This window comes from Mobula birostris, chromosome 10 (assembly GCF_030028105.1).
Source record: "Mobula birostris isolate sMobBir1 chromosome 10, sMobBir1.hap1, whole genome shotgun sequence".
Classification (NCBI taxonomy): domain Eukaryota; kingdom Metazoa; phylum Chordata; class Chondrichthyes; order Myliobatiformes; family Myliobatidae; genus Mobula; species Mobula birostris.
In genome coordinates this window covers 99,051,378-99,066,068 of record NC_092379.1, presented here as the reverse complement: position 1 = coordinate 99,066,068, position 14,691 = coordinate 99,051,378, and the positions used below count along the sequence as shown (strand labels likewise).

General features: G+C 40.8%; 1 protein-coding gene across 7 annotated transcripts in view; it reads left to right on the top strand.

Annotated features, from left to right (window-relative positions):
- clcn5b (chloride channel, voltage-sensitive 5b) overlaps window positions 1-14,691 on the top strand; it is a 130,629-nt gene that overhangs the window by 27,875 nt on the left and 88,063 nt on the right. For 3 of the 7 annotated variants that reach the window (XM_072270682.1, XM_072270683.1, XM_072270684.1), the window contains exon 2: window positions 6,329-6,579. The exons of 1 other annotated variant lie outside the window; for it this stretch is intronic. The gene's annotated coding sequence lies outside the window, so the exon portion shown is untranslated. Of the gene's footprint in view, window positions 1-6,328; window positions 6,580-6,964; window positions 7,086-7,238; window positions 7,415-14,691 lie in introns of those variants that run through there. 3 more of the 7 variants (XM_072270686.1, XM_072270685.1, XM_072270688.1) reach the window with 2 other exon arrangements.

Sequence of the window (14,691 nt, the reverse complement as noted above, 5' to 3'; positions counted from 1 at the left end):
ATACTTTATATTCCGTCTGCATAGACTCCAACCTGGTGGCAAGAACATCGATTTCTTGAACTTCCGGTAAGTGCCTCCCTGCCCCACCACCTTCACCATTCCCATTCTCGTTTCCACCTCTCACCACATCTTTTTACCTGCCCATTATCTGCCTCTGGTGCTCCTCCCCCTTTCCTTTCTTCCATGGTTATCTACCCTGTCCTATCAGATTCCCCCTTCCATCTTTATCTCTTCCACCTATCATACTTCACCCCTACCCCTCTCACACGGTTTCACATATCACCTTCCACCTCGTACTTCTTGCTCCCCTCCCTCCACCTTCTTGCTCTAACTTCTCATCTTTCTTTCTGAGTCCTATTGAAGGGTCTCTGTCCAAAACATCCACTGCTTGCTATTTTGCATAGATGCTGCCTGGCCTGCTGATTAACCATATAACAATATAACCATATAACAATTACAGCACGGAAACAGGCCATCTCGGCCCTTTGAGTCCGTGCCGAACTCTTACTCTCACCTAGTCCCACCGACCTGCACTCAGCCCATAACCCTCCATTCCTTTCCTGTCCATATATCTATCCAATTTAACTTTAAATGACAACATCAAACCTGCCTCAACCACTTCTGCTAGAAGCTCGTTCCACACAGCTACCACTCTCTGAGTAAAGAAGTTCCCCCTCATGTTACCCCTAAACTTTTGCCCTTTAATTCTCAACTCATGTCCTCTTGTTTGAATCTCCCCCACTCTCAATGGAAAAAGCCTATCCATGTCAACTCTATCTAACCCCCTCATAATTTTAAATACCTCTATCAAGTCCCCCCCCGCCAACCTTCTACGCTCCAAAGAGTAAAGACCCAACTTGTTCAACCTTTCTCTGTAACTTAGGAGATGAAACCCAGGTAACATTCTAGTAAATGAGTACCTCCAGCATTTTGCGTGTTGCTTAGATTTCCAGAACCTGCAGATTTTCTCTTGTTTGTGAACTTTATTTTGTATTTTATCTTTTTTAAACTTTCTCAATATACTTCACTGTATGTACAGCATAATCTGCCTGGATGCCATGCAAAACTTCTGACAGTATCTCAATACATGTGACAATAATCCAACACATACAAATATGCATATATACAGACATTATGCCCCATATCCTGAGATCTTAAAAGAAGTGGCTGTTGAGATGGTGAACATGATCTACCTATTCTGTAGATTGTTGAGATACTGAACAAGATCTACTTATTCTGTAGACTTTGAAAAGGTCTCAGCAGATGGGAAAAAACACAAATGTAAAATCCGTAGTTGAGAAAGGAGAGAAGCAGGAAACAGGGAACTAAGCCACCAAAACATTCACAAGAGTGATTTTGGAAAGGATAAGTAATATTTAGAGCAAGAATGCAACCTAGTTAAAGATTTTGGAGAGAATAGAATTGGGAAATAGCTATAGTAGACTTCATATCTTAAAAAAGGTTAAAGGTCCCCCCCCCCACCAGAGGATTAATGGCCACATTTCTAAAAGGGTGCAATATGTGAGAAAGCAGATAGAAATTAATTTATCACATGTACAGTCCACCAAAACATACATGAAATGTACTGTGAGAAAAAAATATTACATCACATAATGGCCAGTAAAAGGAGTGTTTATGTTGTATTAGTAACAAAAGGTAGAACTTGCAGATTATGAGAGAAATGAGAGAGAGAAATTGCTAAGAATCATGGGTGGGACTGGATGCAGGGCTTTGCTTGCTTGGCTAGGGAAAGGAAGGGAAATGGTGGAGGCAGCATATTGTCTCAGTCTGAGTGACAAAGAAATCCATGAGCTTCTGGCATATATTATGGCGGTACTGGACACAAGTTTATAAAATATTTGCTTTGACAAAGCCACAGGTTATCTTTTAAATACAAAATAATTTGGAATCTCTGAGCAGATCTGATGACTGAGGGAAAAGCCCAAATGTACTTTGTGGTCTGGCCAGAGCTGATGATAAATGGATAAACTAATTTTCCATGTTTAAAGGACATACAAAAGATAAGACATAAAATCTACATAAGTTTCATAATGCAAAAATTACTGGTATTAATACAGTGCCTATAAAAAATGTTCACCCCCCCCCCACCTTAGAAGTTTTCATATTTTATTGTTTTACAACATTGAATCACAGTGGATTTAATTTGGCTTTTTTGACACTGATCAACAGAAAAATAAACTTTGATGCCAAAGTGAAAACAGATCTCTACAAATAGATCTAAATTAATTACAAATATAAATCACAAAATAATTGATTGCATAATTACTCACCTCCTTCAAGCCAGCATTTTTAACTTTAGACTCATTTTTTTTACATATATTCTCAGTATGTACAGTGCCTATAAAAAGTATTCACCACCCCCCCAGAAGGTTTCATGTTTTATTGTTCTATAACATTGAATCACAGTGGATTTGATTTGGCTTTTTTGACACTGATCAACAGAAGACTCTTTTGTATCAAAGTGAAAACAGATCCCTACAAAGTGACCTAAATTAATTACAAATAAAAAAACACAAAATAATTGATTGCATAAGTATTCACCCCAACCCCCCCCCCCCCGCCACCTTTAGTATTACATACCAAATCATCACTGGTGCAGCCAATTGGTTTTAGAAGTCACATAATTAGTTAAATGGAGATCTGTCTTCGGAGACCTGGGTGCAGTCAAGGTGTTTCAATTGATTGTGGTAAAAATACACCTGTATCTGTCCAACTACTGGTGAGTCAGTATCTTGGCAAAAAAATACATGGTGTAGTTCATTGTGTAGTTCCTATGGTGAGATAAAAATGATATAGTCAGGACAGAATTCACATTGACCATCAATGATGTCAAATGTTGGAGGATGTCAAGGCGACAAGTTGTTTTTAAACATTCAGCATAGTGGAAATGGACCACTGAAGGTGAATTAAAATGTTTTAGAGCTGTGCAAAATCAGTTGACTGGCAGAAAAGAACTAGACAGTTGAAATGTAAATAACTGCAAATATAATATGAAAGTTAATTTTTGCTCCAGTTTTTTTTAGCATTCTATCAGTCAATTTTAGTTTGTTTCAGAAAGTGCGCCCTAAGCAAAATCAAAAGTATAATTCCAGGTTTCATCAGTAACACTGAGGCTGTTCAAAAAAATCTCTGAAAATGTAACGCTTCCAATGGAAACAAAACTGTGGTAGAGAATATTCATGATAACTCTCTTGCCAGTGAGGAAATCATTGGTGATACCTCTTTAGTACCTTGAAATGCTTATGGGAGAGAGTCCCTATCATTTAAGTATATATGGAAGGTATCATTAATACTTGTTAGGCCAGGAATATTATATTTAGTTTATGGTCTTGAAAAAATATGCAAGAAGCAACAAGAACTTATATTCACAATCTCCTCTGTGTTAACAAATCCTCTGACTATGAATCATAGAAAAATATAGTAAGGAAACAATCCTTTCAACCCACGTAGTGTGCTTCAACCATCAGCCATGCACTTCCAGTAAATCTACAATCCTCCTCATACTCATTTCACCATATTCTCATAAACTTCCTCTAGATTCAACGCCCACCTGCTGTAGAAGCAATTTACAGTAGCCATTTAAATTCCCAATCTATGAGTCTTTGGGATGTGGGAGGATGCCAGAGCACAAGGAGGAAGTCTTCGTGGTCATCTAGAGCACTCAAGGTCATGAGGTCCTCAGAGACCAGCTGCAGCACCATACCAAAGAGCAAGACAGAGCACAATAGTACTATAATTTCGCAGCATTCAGAAAATTGTCTGAATTGTTATCCCAACCAACAGGCCAAAGACAAACCTAATGTCAGTGCAGACTAGTGTCAAGTAATGCTGTATCATCACTCCAACAATTTTCTCATTCTTCCTTAATAAAATAATGCATTTCACTTCCAACAAGCTTTCCAGTGTAGTGCAACTAATATAGAGGATAACTAGGAAATTGTTTAAACTGTTTGCCTCTACTTTGGAACTAAGGTCACTCCAATCTCAGTTGCTGAGCTGTATGTATTCAGCTTGCATTTGCACACATTTAGGAGACCAAGCTCCAAGTTATTGTCAACCTATTTACTTAAGTTTATGAGACAAAAAGCCTTGTATATGCAAAATACAAGTCCACTACCAACCTGTGCCTACTGAAAAGCATTGTCCTTGATAACAAAGTTACAGTAAAACATTGAAAATGCAACTCATTTGTGACTTTGGTGGTGCCAGATCAGATTTTCTGGACTAGTGGATGTAACTCCTATAACTCTGTCCACACACACATATTTCACTTTTTTTAATATATAAAGAGTGTGTGAAATATAAGTTTCAGACCTGGCTGTAAAAACTGACCACACTCCAAACCCGCCTCACATTCCACATTATGAGTGAACCAAACCAAGCTGAATACTGGATTATGGAGCTTTACTGAACATGGCTGTATCAGTCTTTGCCGCTTCTTTGGATTCATCAGCTGCGTGGAAATGGGGAGCCTGATGAATGGGTAACAGCTTGCTCTCCATATCGTACTGTCCTGGCTTACGTATCGACTATGTAGATAGCTGGGACACAACATCCATGGTTGACTCCGACCAATGGAGTCCTCACTGTACAGGAGATCCCGGAAATGATAAGCTTTCCAAATTTTGGGAATCACCTGTCAGCAAAGGCAGACATTGATAATGAAAGCCTGTAGTGTGCCAGCACTGCTTTTGACCAGAATTCAATTCCAGCATAGCGATCTACAGGGCAGGAATGATCCCTGTATAGATGTGGTGGACACAGGTTCCATTGTGGCATCTAAAAGAGAATATGATAAATATATGAAGAAAATTTTACAAGGAAATGGAGAAAAGCATAGTATATGGAAATAGAAGTTTGTTTTGGTGGAGCACTAGTACAAATATTTGTGTGTTTCAGAAATAAACTTTATTCATAACAAAATATATATACAAAAAGAAACACTCTTTACATTCTTTGTGCCATTTAGTAAATACATAGTGTTAACCCTTTATTTTAAACCATAGCACCGTTACTACTCATGTGACCCAATATAGCCTTTCTTTGTTTGAGGGGCTTCTCCACCAGACTCAGCCTCTTCATTCCTGACCGTTAACGTTTCATGATTCGGCATTTACCTTCCAAGGAGTACGTGCCCGGTCTGTGATGCTTGTTCATGCCAATGGACACGGACTTCTGAGGTTCAGAGAGTAGAATTACTCCAGTACCATGGCTTTTCCACTTTTAAAACTCTCCAGCACAGGTTTCCTGTCATCGTCATACATGATGGACAACCACAATCCTTTCTTCTAACCTCATAAACAGGGATTAGTTGTAGCAAGCACGAAGCACCAGAAGTTTATGGTTTTACCAATGGAGTCTCTGCTGGCAGCATGTGAGATTTGATATCAGCCAAGAGCCTAATACCTTTAACTCACTCATACATACTTCTATCCCAGGCTTCTGAAAAAGGCGCTCTTCTTCGTGGTTCAGTAAAAGGTTAGCAGAAGGTCATTGAATTACAAACATATTGTCAAATTCTACATTCAGATAGTGTTATATCCTCATCTACTGATGGGGGTCTTTGATCTATGGCCACCCACGGAGCAGGAGGATATGATCAAGTAATGAAAACCTCGATTCCCTTCGGCAGGGCACACATGAGGTCAACAGAAAGAGAGCAAGAAATCCCAGTACTTTACATGCAGCCGCCTAGCACCTTCTTCGCCCTTCTTCATCAACTTCCTGACTCCTGAGACTCCAGAGAACTGTCTTCAATCCTACACAAAATGTTGGAGGAACTCAGCAAGCTAGGCAGCATCTATGGGAAAAAAAGTACAGTCGACGCAAACAACAGGAATTCTGCAGATGCTGGAAATTCAAGCAACACACATCATAATCACACCATCCTGACGAAGGGTCTCGGCCTGAAACATCGACTGTACCTCTTCCTAGAGATGCTGCCTGGCCTGCTGCGTTCACCAGCAACTTTGATCTGTGTTACAGTCGATGTTTCGGGCCGAAACCTGCCGAAGGATTTCGGCCTGAAACGTCGACTGTACTTTTTTCCATAGATGCTGTCTGGCCTGCTGAGTTCCTCCAGCATTTTGTGTGTGTTGCTCGGATTTCCAGTATCTGCTGATTTTCTCTTGTTTGTGCCTTCGATCCTGAGTGATTGCCTAAAAAGATGACAAAAATCTCTTGTAAAATTCCTTAGTAATAATAAAGTAATCCCTTGGCTTTAAGCCTCGCATGCCTAGTTCCACTGGTAGTGACAATGACTAAAGACATCGCGTTGCAGTAGGCCCAGTAACTATGGTGATTGCAGGCACATTATCACTTCCGGGTCAATGGCCGACCGTGTTGTGTCGACACTTGAACCCGGCGAAGGGACGGTGCGCCGGGCCTGGGGTCTTGGCCTGTGACCGCTGACCGGGCTACGATGAAGCCGATCGGTCGGTCTACCCGCCTGGCGTGTTGACGTTGGCTACAGAGCGCAGCTTCAGTCTGATCACGGAGCAAAGCCGAAGGAACAGCACTGAACAGGTACGGAGGCGGTGACTTGGACTCAGCTGACAGGTGAGTGACTCACTTGTTTCTACTCACTTGGTCGTGTGTGGTCATTTACTTTTAACTGTTTACCTTTAACTTTTAATTAACAGGCCCAACTGCAGTAATCCACAGGTGTTACCAAGTTGCTTTTAGTGATATTTAATATGTCTGTCTGCTATAGTGGCTGGATAAATTGTTGCATTCCACCCTCCCCGTTTAACGTTAAGACTTATTTTCTAAAGCCTTTTAAAAAATTAACTTTCTGATCGAGAACCAAAACTTGTGGAACATATCAGCCTTTAAAGCGCAGATCTCACATGTTAGCGTGTTCTTTGATCTGTTTGTACAGAAGGGGGAAATGACTTTACTCAAGCCTAATCATGTGATTATTTTTTTTCCTCTCTCGGTTTTACACGGGGAATTTAGTTGAGCGATTAGTTTGAGGGTGATATCACAGATGAGGAGGACGCGGTTGTTTCGTTCCAGTTTATTTTTACTGTAACATATTCATGAACTCGCTTTGGGCTCAGTTGGTAAGTACGCAGTTATATGTGCTGCTGTAACAGTAGATTGGTGAGTTCGCATTTTTGACCGATAGTCTCTGTGGAGTCCCCTGTCTTGATGGCGTTTACATTAGATAGGGAAACGCAGGATTTCTAATTTTAATTTGCATGCCACCGGTGGGAAGAATGTGGAACATTTCCTGCTAGCTGTTAGCAAAGTCCGTAGTATTTCTCCGGCGTGAAATGGCATGAGTATTGGTTTGGACTCCTTACTGCGTTGAATTAGCCATTGATGGAATAAAGATTTTTATATAAATGTTAACTGAAGAATTTCCAACTTTAGCAAATGAAGTTAAATGGTAAGTTTGAAAGTGTCCTTAAAAGAGCAATGAAGGAACCTGGAGATTTTAAACTTGGTTTTGAGTGAACAGTTTTGGTAACAATAATGTCAAAGGTTACAAGGAGAAGGCTGAAGAATTGGGTTGAGAGGGAGAATAAATTAACCACGATGGAATGGTGGAACAGGCTGCATGTGTTGATGGCCCAATTTTGCATCTATGCGTTATGGTTTTATGGACAGTGACCAAAGCTTTTCTGAGACAAATATGGACATGGCAATCTATCACGCCTCAGTGCTGACAACTAAACATCTTGCAAGCTTTAATGCCAAAACATAACTTAGAGAATGTATGGCGCCTGTCCTTGTAAGTCTATCGAAGTACTGACGGGATATAATCTGGAGGAATTTGATGGAAATGTGAAGGGAGAATAGGATTCTTCTATGAGCTTATATAATATTGAAGGTAGTGTGATTACATGGCAGCAGGAATCACTGTGCTGAATAATTTGATTGGGCTGTGCATTATAACAGCAGTTATAATGGAGATAAGTGCTGAGAAAGATTAAACTCCACTCATCTTTGGGTTTTTTAAGTTTGTTATTCTTTCTGTTTCCTGTTGGGAGTCATGACTAATTTGAATTTTTCAAATCATTGTTTAAGAGGAGATTAATAAAACCTGTTATAGGAAAGGAAGTGTATAGCTCAGAGAAAAATAAATGAGTTTTCTAAAGCTTTTATGTGTACTATATTAGTGATTACAAGAAGAAAATATCTTAATGACATGTTTAACCACTGATCCTGAGGTGTAATAAAGGCACTGGATTATCATTTTAATTTATATTGTTGCTCTTGTGCTCCATGCCAATGTGCCTAACCAATCTTACAGAGTTTCTCGAGGAGGTTACCAGGAAAATTGATGAAGGAAAGGCTTTTGACAAGAACCTGTATGGGAGGTTGGTCACGAAGGTTCAATCACTTGGCATTCTGTATGAGGTAATAAATTGGGTTCAACATTGGTTTAGCAGGAGAAGCCAGAGATTGGCCTAGATAGTTGCCTCTCTGATTGGAGGCCTGTGACTAGTGGTGAGCCGCAGGGATCGGCGCTGGGTCTGTTGTTGTTTGTCATCTAAGTAATTTGATTATGTGGTAAACTAGATCAGCAAATTTACAGATGACACTAAGACTGGGGGTATAATGGACAGCGAGGAAGACTATCAAAGCTTGTAGTGGGATCTGGACTAGCTGGAAGAATGGGCTGAAAACATGGCAGATGGAATTGAATACAGAGAAGTGTGAGGTGTTGCACTTTGGGAGGACAAATCATTTAGGGACTTGCTACACAATGAATGGTGGAGCACTGAGGAGTGAAGGCGACAATGGGACTATAGACCCATAATTCCTTGAAAGTGGCAACATAGATCGGTTTGTAAAGAGACCTCTTGGTACATAGGTCTTCATAAATCAGAGTACTGAGTACAGGAGTTGGAATGTTCTGTTGAAGTCACATAAGATGTTGGTGAGGCCAAACTTGCAATATTGTGTACAGATCTAGTGACCAACTAGTAGGATCGATATCAATAACAGACAAACACGAGGAAATCTGCAGATGCTGGAATTTTAAGCAACACACATAAAAAATGCTGGTGAACGCAGCAGGCCAGGCAACATCTCTAGGAAGAGGTACGGTCGATGTTTCAGGTCCTGACGAAGGGTCTCAGCCCAAAATGGCGACTGTACCCGTTCAATAACATAGGACCTGAATTATAGGGAATGATTGAATATGTTAGGGCTTTATTCCCTGGAACATAGAAGATTGCTAGGAGTTTTAATAGAGCTATACAAAACTTCAAGCGGTATAGATAGGGTAAATGCAAGCAGGCTTTTTCCACTAAGGTTGTGTGAGACTAGAACTAGAGGTCATAGGTTAAGGTTGAAAGGTCAAATAATTAACAGACCATCCATTCTTCATTCATAGAGAGGTGTGAGTGTGGAACAAGCTGCCGATGATAGTGGTTGTATATGGATTCAATTTCAACATTTAAGAGAAGTTTAGTTTAGTACATGGATGGGAGGCTTATGGAGAGCTATGGTCCAGGTGCAGGTCGATGGGACGAGACAGAAGAACAGTTTGGTACGGAATAGACAGGCGGAAGGGTCTGTTTCTGTGCTGTACCTCTCTATGACTCTATTTCAGTGCTGTGATATCAATGTAGTTCACCAGAAAGTGATGTGGTGCAGTTTTGTTGCTATTTATACAGGTGTCCCCCGCTTTTCGAACATTCGCTTTATGAAACCTCACTGTTATGAAAGACCTACATTAGTTGCCTGTTTTCACTAACAGAAGGTGTTTTCACTGTTACGAAAAAAGCAGCGTGCGAAAAAAGGCAGCGTACGCCCCAAGCAGCCGCTCCTCCCCGGAACTGCATTCTCACTGGCATTGCTTAAACACGTACCTGTGAGCAGCCATTTGCAAGATGAGTTCTAAGGAATCAGAAAAGCCTAAAGAAGCTCGTAAGGGTGTTACACTTAGTGCAAAACTAGACATAATTAAGCCTTTCGATCGTGGTGAACGAAGTAAAGACAAAGTGAGTTTGGCTTGTGGAAGTTGACGAAGATGATGTTGAAGAGGTTTTGGCATCCCATGACCAAGAACTGAGAGATGAAGAGCTGATGCAATTGGAAGAGGAAAGGATAACAATCGAAACCGAATGCAGTAGTGAACGGACCGAAAGTGAAGTCGTCCAGGAACTGAACGTGAAGCAACTGCATGAGATTTTTGCTGCAACGATAAAGTACAACTTCAATTTTGAAGGGGTACGTAGGTTTAGGGGAAATTTGCAAGATGGTTTGAGTGCTTAGAAAGAACTGTATGATAGAAAAATGCGCAAGGCTAGCAGTCAAGCAAGCCTTCCACATCAGCCACATCAGACGACGAACCTCGACCTTCAACATCAAGGCAGGCAGACATAGAAGAAGATGACCTGCCTGCCCTGATCGATGAGATGACACCCCAGTGTCCCACCACCCCAACCCCCGGGCCGTGGACCGATACATTGCTGCAGAGAATGCAGCGGTAGCCGGGATGCACCCAGCACATCTTTAAGAAGAAAGCCAAAATAAACAAGCTAATTAATTAGCTGCCGCCTGGCACGTAAATGTCGGCCCAGATCAGAGGCGATTGCCGATTGCGTCACCTCTGATCTGGGCCGACATTTATGTGCTGGGCGGCACCTAATTAATTAGCTTGTTTATTTCTGCTTTTTTCTTAAAGATGTGCTGGGTGCGTCCCAGCTACCGCTGTACCGCTGCATTCTACGCAAATCGGTATCGGACAGCAGCCTAGAGGATGGGGCCACTGCACCACCCCAACTTCCGACAACTCAGCCTACCACACCATCATCAGTGTGCTCGGCGCTGTCTTCCTGATTCCGGTAAGTGATACTACACTGGCTGTGTATTTTTATGCATTATTTGGTATGATTTGGCAGCTTCATAGCTTAAAGATTACTGGAGAGAGTGTTTCTGCCAAGAGCGCTTGCGTGATATTTTCACTACGGAGAATAGTGCGATTGTAGGGAAGTATATCTACTTTATATAGGCTATGTATTTATCATATCATTCCTGCTTTTACTATATGTTACTGTTATTTTATGTTTTGTGTTATTTGGCATGATTTGGTAGGTTATTCTTGGGTTTGCGAAAGCTCACAAATTTTTCCCATATAAATAAATGGTAATTGCTTTTTTGCTTTACGACATTCCGGCTTACAAACCGTTTCATAGGAACGCTCTACCTTCAGATGGCAGGGGAAACCTGTAATTAAGTTCAGTGTAATGAAATCTGGAACGAAGTCTCCAAATACAAGTTCCCAATGTAGTGTGTACAATGTAGTAGTTAAGGGTTGTTGTACAAGTACTTTTCACTTTAAATCAAAATCTTTCAATTTCATGTTTAGAAACTTACATATGAATTAAGAACTACTTGACTGCTGAAGTTTGTTCCACCATTTCATAATCATGGTTGACCTGAATTGTTATTTTAAGTCCCCTATCCCATACGCCCATCGTAACATTTCAAGCTCTTGCTCATCAGGAATCAGCCAACTTCTGCATTAAAAAGATTCAAAAACCTCCCTTTGCATGAAGTTTAACTAGCTGTGTCTCTGTGCTGTCCAATTATCTTAGAAAAGATTAGTTACCCCTATCTTGTTGCTTTTGTTTCTCAGTACTCTGAACATCAGACATTGATCATTTTATAACTTTTTTAAATTGTATGTCAGTTCTGTAGAAGTTCCCGGGCATGGTAGGAAACGTAAAAGCTACATTTGAAGGTATTTGAAGTGTACCATGTAGCTAACCTGTTAATGGATAATCCTAAAATGGTTATGAGAATAATTATATGTAATGTTTCAAGTCACAGAACTTTTTTTAAATGGTGACTTATATGTACACAAATTTAGGAACTACTATGCAGCAGTACACATCAAATACAGATGTCCTAAATAAAGGAAATGTTTTAAGGCATAGTCTATATATATAGACTATATATATTTATTTCTGATCAGCCACATTCCTTCACAGTCCCATGTTTATGCTGTTAATGAAAAATCATTTCATCCAAAATAATGCAAAATTATTTTGTTACAGCTCTGCTTCAAAAGTCAAAGGGAGCGGCTCAGTGACACAGCAGTTACACCTGTTGCCTCATAGCTACAGAGACCCACATTCATGCCTGAACTTTGAGTACTGTCTTTGTGGTGTTTACATGTGTGAATTTACAAAAGATATGTAGGTTATTTGGCTACTGTAAATTAGTCCTTGGTGTAGGTATGTAAAGATACAGAAGGCGCTGGCGTGGAGGGCTATGAACGACATGAAGGAAATCTGGAAGTCGAACCTGACCAGAGGGCTTAAAAAGAGGATTTTCATAGCAGTCATAGAGTCCATTCTCACGTACAGATGCGAGACGTGGACACTCACCAAGATGATGCGGAAGTCTCTGGATGGTTGCTATACACGAATGCTCCGGATGGCTCTTGACGTGAGTTGGCAACAGCACACGACGAACGTTGAGCTCTATAACAACCTACCGATGTTCACCACTAAAATCGAGGCGAGAAGACTGCAACTAGCCGGGCACTGTCTACGCCACCCCGAGCTACCTGCCTGCCTAGTCATCATATGGGAGCCCAAGCACGGGAGGATGAACCCTGGGTGCCCTCCCAAGACTATGGTCAACACGCTCCTAGAAGACAGTGGCACGGCTAATGTAGATGAACTGAACACACTGATGAGGGAGAGGGAGAAGTGGAGAGTCTGTAGTCGTGCCCGACGCCGGCCCCCTAGGCCTGAGTAGTAGTAGTAGTAGTAGTGGTAGTAGGTATGTGGCAAGCAAAACAAAAGTAAAAAGGGAGATCATGGACATGAGAAAAAGAGTAGGTTGCAGGGCCTTGAAGAGCTGATGAAATTATTCTGGGAGGCAGAATGGACTGGATGACCTTCTTCTATGTTGTAATAAGGATTTGACATTATTATGCACAATTCCATATTTCAAAGCAGTTGTATTATGTATTACTAACAAATCTAAAATACGAAAATAGATATATGAATTTAAGGCAATTGTAGTAATTCAATGAAGTCTTGTATTGTGTGTACTTGAATTTTGAGAAGCAGTAACATTAAAATTGTAGATTCTGAACTTAATTTGGGTTCTGTCTGAGAAAGTGTTGAGAAATAAACTGATAAGCTGTTGACTATAGTTTACCTGTTAGAGGGAATGAAGTGAACAGTTTCTGAGAATTTCATTATCACTGAAAATTACTCAGTGACTCAGAGTCGGATTGTGGTGGGCATGGCAGGGAGAGTTTGTCTTCCTTCTGTCTGCGTGAGATGTTGGACATTTGAGAAACTTTGAACTTTACTGTGCTCATGGACTTCTTCATCAAGTTATGGTATTGTTGCACTGTTTGTAACTATATGTTATAATTATGTGGTTTTGTCAGTTTTTTCAGTCTTGGTCTGTCCTGTGTTTTGTGATACCACACCGGAGGAAATAATGTATCATTTCTTAATGCATGCATTACTAAATGACAATAAAAGAGGACTACGTGTCTTCATAATCTAAAAAAATATATATTTTGCAATGCTAAGCCTACTGTTTAAAGTTTTGTTATATGTTAAATACACTTGTGACAAAATGAGTTTGCACTTTTTCTTTATTTACACTATTTAACTTTAAATTGCATTAACTAGCTATAAGCTACATAAATGAAGCGGACATTGGGATCTGTGACAAGCTATACTACATCAAAAATACATAAAACTGGAATGAAGTATATCTCCAATGTGTGATTATTTTTCAGTTTCTTTGGTGCTACGGCAGCCTCTCAAATCTGAGTTTATTCCAGTACTGCCTGTGTGAAGTTTTCATGTTCTCCCCATGATAATGTAGGTTTCTATGAACTGTGTCCTGTATACAAAAGAAAATAGATAGGTTAGTTACTGTAAAATAAACTACCAGTGTAGGAAGAGGCATGAGAATTAATAGATAAGAAAGAGAAAATAATGGGTTGGGGAATGAGAATTCTCTGGTGCAACACCATGGTCCTGATGGGCTGAATGGCTTTCACTATCATAATAAGAGAGTATGCAAAAGCATGGAAATTCCACAATCTACTTACTGTTTTGTGCTGTTTTCGTTGACTTTTGTCTACTGTAATATAAAACTTGTATATTTAACATTACAGTAGTATATCGAATATATACTGTGTAATGAAACACACATAAAAGTTGCTGGTGAACGCAGCAGGCCAGGCAGCATCCGTAGGAAGAGGTGCAGTCGACGTTTCAGGCCGAGACCCTTCGTCAGGACTAACTGAAGGAAGAGTGAGTAAGGGATTTGAAAGTTGGAGGGGGAGGGGGAGATCCAAAATGATAGGAGAAGACAGGAGGGGGAGGGATAGAGCCAAGAGCTGGACAAGTGATAGGCAAAAGGGGATATATAAAAGGCCACATCGGGAGCACCAGACGCAGTATATCACCCCAGCCGACTCACAGGTGAAGTGTTGCCTCACCTGGAAGGACTGTTTGGGGCCCTGAATGGTGGTAAGGGAGGAAGTGCAAGGGCATGTGCTTACACGGATAAGTGCCAGATGGGAGATCAGTGGGGAGGGATGGGGGGGGGGGATGAATGGACAAGGGAGTTGCGTAGGGAGCGATCCCTGCAGAATGCGGAGAGATCCCGATGTGGCCTTTTATATATTGGCGAGACCCGACACAGACTGGGAGACCGCTTTGC